We start from the raw sequence: 5,585 nt of genomic DNA, 5'->3' as shown, positions 1-5,585 counted from the left end.
TTGGAAGCAACATGTTAGTGTTCCCATAACTATTTAAATGCAACATTAAAACATACAATTATTCTTAGTTCATAGGATACAAAAGTGAGAAGTGAGGTGGATCTGGTTTAGAACATTGTTTGTTCGCCCCCCCGACCCCTGCCATGTCCCCCATTCTAGACTATCATTTTTCACAATTATAATGTAAGAAGTCATCAGAGTTGTTCATTTTAGCACCTGCTTGTCTTTGGGGTGATCTACCAGTCTCCTGAATTTGTCTACAAAAGTTTGCGTGGATGCAAAACTGGTTATTTAAATGGGAAAGAAGGGCATACAGATTCCATTGACTTCCACGGTGGCCTTAATTCCAGCTCAGGTAAAGAAAATCAGACTTCACATTCATGAAAGTGCCCTCCAAACATAAAAGCCGGCAGGCTCTGCAGTGTCTTCTGGGGTCTACTATGAATGATCCGTGGTCTTAGCACCCTAAGGAGCATTGAATGTTGTTCCTGAAATAACAGGTCCAAATATGTTAAAGAATATTATAACCTCTTTAAATTAATGATACCCTTCAAGGAGGCCAGAAAAAAAATCCTAAAGCTGCTCAAACACTTCTCTTTTTTTTTTATTGTAAACATACTTTATTTTGTAGTCAGTAATCAAAATTTGTGTTACTGTTTTTTTTTTCAAATATTAAATGAGATCTTAGAAAACTTTGTTCATGTTGATGTGTTCTTACACAACTTTAGAATCTGCAAAACTCTGACTAAAGAAACAGAAGTAACAATTGTGTTACTGAGAACAGAGGTGTCACAGTGCTGAAATGACCCCACATGTCTTACACTTCACCAAATGCACTTTCACAGTTCTCTTGATTGAGAACATTAGGAACAATAGAACGCTATCCACAGAGTGTATTGCTGCTGGCTTTCTTTGTTTCTTTATTTAAATGCAACAGTATGCAACATTGTTGCAAAGCACTGGACAATATTTGAAGCCATAAGTACATCCAGATTTTCATCCAACCAGTGTTTGGGATCCTGCTTGCTAGCATTCTTTATTATAGCTTTTTCAGGTGTTATCTTTTCATTTCCCTCCCTATCATTCTTGGTTAATTCCCTCATCTCTTTTGCCAGGGACATAGTTTGTGTACAGTGTTCCCTGTAATTCTGAGGCGTCAAACCTTCCACCCAACTCTTCTTAGGCAAATTTAAGTTCATTTTTACTGATAACTAATAGTGATAAAGTAGTGATGTCAGTTTGATCTGTGAATTAATGCGTGGAGAGATAGAGTATTTCATGGACCCAATTTGAAGTTGTCTTGGTTCATGATCTAAGACCATCAACATATTGGAACTAGGCATTAATAGCAGCCTTTCCCTTCATGCCCTGAATGGGAGTCACAACCACTGTCGCAGCTCTTTCTGGAAAAGCGTCAGAGCTCTGTGGAGTGTTGATACTCACGACAGAATGCCAACAGTCAAAGCCAGGGTGACTACATACCAGCCAACAGCCATGTCAGAATGCCAGCGGCGTGTTTTGGCATATCTGACATTTTGGGTTGGAACACTGGATCAACAGTTTCTGTGCTGACACCCGTTCCTGACTGTGGCGTAACCAATACATCAATCACTCTGATGTACTTACTCGTCAACAAATCCCCCAAGAGTTAGACCTGTAAGTTCCATGGACCCCTTAGCACAGCTATGTTTTACTGTCTTTGGCAACATTAGGGAGGAGATGCAAACTTGTTCTGCTGTGCCCACCACAGCAGGCAGCTCTGGGGGTGACCTTGGCCCAGTCCAGCCACCCTTTCGCCACATCTGAGGAGTCCTTCCGTGTTTCTACTTAACAACTATAACCCTTATATTGGTAAGCTTCATTTTTAAAAAAAATTTTGGTAATTTTTCATTAACTCAAACTCTTGCTAAACTCTAGCAGGTATAATTTTTCCTAAGTAGCCCGCCCTTCCCCCCCCCCCCCCCCCGCACGTTATTTCCTGACTTTTCAACAACATGGCTTTCAGTGGTGAGGATCTGGCTCAGAGACTATGCCACAAGTCAGCTTGAGTCCACTGTAAGGGTCAGCCCATCTGCAAGTATTCCTAACATACTAATTTTTAAGTATCTGAAAAGCTAGTTTGCAACTACCTGTCTTGTTTTATATTGGATGCCAATGCTATTATTCATGATAACCACAATCAAGTTTCATGTGACCTGAGTCTCTTTTGTATAACATATTTATTGTTTTGCAGAAGGGACCATTCTCCCACCTTTGTGTTCTAGAACAGTATTTGGTGCTCACTAAGTTAGCAGCATCCTTCAAATAGCTGAGTGAGCAAGAAGGTAAAGATGTCATGGTGGGGAACATGCTAGATAAACACTGAAGGCCTGGAACTCCAAGGCTAAAAAAAAAAAACCAAAAAAAAAAACTAGCTGCAGAGCTCGAAGGCTGCTTCTCCTTTCAGATTTGGCTGTAACTGTCATTTTGAAATATGTGGTTGCCTGAAGATCACAGTTCCTGCAGGTTATGGTCACTTAAAAAAAAAAGAGTGTCATTTGCAGCACTTGACTCACACAGGAGAAAGAAACAGACATTGCAAAGTTGCTGGCACCATGATTTCAGGGCTGGGCTGGGGAGGGAAGTTTTGTTGATCGCTTTCTGCCTGCCCTGTGGGGAGTGGATAGAAAGTGTCACCTGTGAAGGAAGCATTGTGCATAAACAGCAGGCTTTCCCCTTCCCCATACAGGCCAAATGTCAGACAGATGGGTGCCGCTCTGCTCCTTGACGAAGATGCTCAAACTGAGTTCCACCATCTGCTCTTCTGGTGGTGCCTGCTGGCCAGGGCTTTCTCACAGCTGCATGGTTCAGAGAGGGACTTGGGGTATATGGTACTTCTTGCTTCAAGAATAATCCCATTTTTTAAAAGAACACATTCAATATTTAGCAGCTGGTTTATTTACTTCTCAGAGGAAATTTAAATTTTATTTATATATTATATATTATATATATTATTTATTTAACAAATATATAATATTGTTAAAATACTGTACTTATATATTAACTATTAATAACAGTATAGTAAGTAATTTGATATGGTTTTAAACAGGAAAAAAGGGGAAATATTTCAGGTTACTAATTCCTTTAAATCTTAAGATGAAAAAATGTTAGGAGATACAGTGAGAATTTGTCTCATATTTTTTCAGGAAATAATAGCAAAAGGCAGTTATTTCTGATGCCTTCTTGTAGGAAATGAGGCATCTAAACTATCACTGGCTGCTACTTCTCCAACCTAGGGGGAAAAGCAGAATTGTACAGCTTTGTGGCCGACTTGTGCTGTGTGCACCTCATCGTTTGTTGTTGCTAGGCTTAGCAATTGTACTGAAGACATTTTTGAATATCCTTAAAAGATACTCGCTCTTGGATGCTGCTTTCTCCTCCCACGTGACTTTGCTGCCTCCTGCTTGGAAATACTTCCTTGCTCTCACGTCCACAAATATGGGCTCTCCTTCTGACCTCTGCTTATGTGTGACGCCGAGTACAGGCTTTCAGAAACAGGCCATCTCTGGCAGGAGGAACCATTGAACAGACCGTAGCCTCTCCAGGTCTGAGTCAGCTGCAGTGGTTGCAACTTGCTCCTACTTTTCAGGCACCATGTGGTCGGCAGGCCCACTCTTTCCTGGCCAAGGGGAGGTTCTGTGCAGAAGACAAATCCCTTTTCACTGCTTTTAAAATTACAGTTATAGTGATGTACACAAAATTTTCCTCTTTGCACGTTTTTAAATATAGTTCAGTTGCTTATTATATTCATGTTGTTGGGCAAACACAGCAATTACTCATTTCCAGAAGATTTTTTTTTTAATCTTCCCCAAGTTAAACTGTATGTATGAAATAATTTCCTTGAGTCCCTTTGTCTCCGAGTCCTCCAGAACCTCTATTTTATGTTAGGTTTCTATGAACTTGATAGAATTAGGGCATTTGTATGTAATATTGGGTGTTTTGTATAAATGAAAAAATTCTTGCTTCCGAGAGTCACGTAAAAATAACTGAGCTACAGATGCGGGACCTCCTTCAGTGACGGTTGCGTGAGTGGGCTGTAGTCTGAAGGGACCTCCTTCAGTGACGGTTGCGTGAGTGGGCTGTAGTCTGAAGGGACCTCCTTCAGTGACGGTTGCGTGAGTGGGCTGTAGTCTGAAGGGATTCTACCAGGAACATCTCACACAGCACCTACCACCCTTCTCCAGCCCGCTGCCCTGCATGCACTGCACTCAACTTTCTCCTCTCCACAATGTTCCAATCAAGAGAAATTGGAAATTTAGTGTCAAATTTTCTGTGTGGGCAGAGATCAGAAACAGGCCCATTAAAATCTTTGCTCTTGGCGGAGACATTTATAGAAAAACAAAGTGGTTATGTAATCCTTGCCAGGCTAATGTTTGTTAGCATAATATTGGTTAGAATAAATACAAAGAGCATGGAACAAAACATCACTAGCCAAATGACTGGGTAAGTGCCTAGTTTGTAGTCTGTTTCCCGGAACACTTTTTCCTTCTTATCTTTAGTTATTTGATATTTCATACAGTGCATTTTGATTATTATCAGTCTCCATTACCCAAATTTTCCTAGGTCCACTCACCTTTCCCCTATTGCCCGATATGTGCCCCCTTTTTTCTTTCAAGGCCAATCTGTGCTGCTCAAATACTTTCCAATGGAACGTGGTCAATTTATTGGCTTTCTTAGTTTCTTTCTTTCTTTCTTTCTTTCTTTCTTTCTTTCTTTCTTTCTTTCTTTTTTTTCTGCCCTTTCCTCTCTCAGCTAAAATTGTTAATCCCTCCTTGGCTTTCGGTGGAACCATGCCAACCTCCTCTCTCGATGCTGGCATTTGGTCCGGCTTAGGCTTGCACAGGTCTTGTGCACGCTGCTGCAACTGCAGTGAGGTCCCGTGTGCATCTGCGATGTTGGAGCAGAAGACAGCGCTGCCTTGGAGTCGTCCGCTGCCTCTGGCTCTGACTCTCCTTCTGTGCCCTCTTCTGTCCTAATCCCTGAACACTGGAAGCAGGGCGTGAGGTATATGTGATTCATTCAGATCGAAGCATTCTCCATTCTCTCATTCCCTGTCCATTGGCAGGCTGTGGACTCCTATATTATGTGCCATCTACTGAGAATAGAAGCCTCTCTAATGAATGTTGAGACATGTATTTATCTATGGTTTAAGAAGAGGTCACTAGCAATCAGTTTAGTACTATGTAAAATTTAATACATTTAGTAGAATAACAGTAATAAGTTCTTCCCTGGGGCCTGTGACCTCAGTATAGCTGGAGGTTCTTGGCCTGATGTGGAATTGCACTTAAATCCAGGGAGTGGTTTATTACTCCCGTGTTGCTTGTACCACTACTGTACCAGTAGGATATATATATATATATATATTTCTCCAGTACCAGGTTCCCATATGGCTCTTTTGAAAAGTTCTTAGTGTTATTCATCCCAGTCACTCTCCCTCTTCTGCCCTGCTATCCCTTATCCCGTCCCAATTTATCTACCTACTAACTTTTTTAAAGATTTATTTGTATTTTGTGTGCATTGGTGTTTTGCCTGCATGTACGTCGGTG

General features: G+C 41.1%; 1 pseudogene; it reads right to left on the bottom strand.

Annotated features, from left to right (window-relative positions):
- Positions 1-895: 895 nt before the first annotated feature.
- Positions 896-5,058, bottom strand: LOC127186907 (26S proteasome non-ATPase regulatory subunit 14-like; annotated as a pseudogene).
- Positions 5,059-5,585: the final 527 nt, after the last annotated feature.

The sequence above is a fragment of the Acomys russatus genome, chromosome 3 (genome assembly GCF_903995435.1).
Source record: "Acomys russatus chromosome 3, mAcoRus1.1, whole genome shotgun sequence".
NCBI classification, from domain to species: domain Eukaryota; kingdom Metazoa; phylum Chordata; class Mammalia; order Rodentia; family Muridae; genus Acomys; species Acomys russatus.
This window is presented reverse-complemented; position numbering and strand designations above follow the sequence as displayed.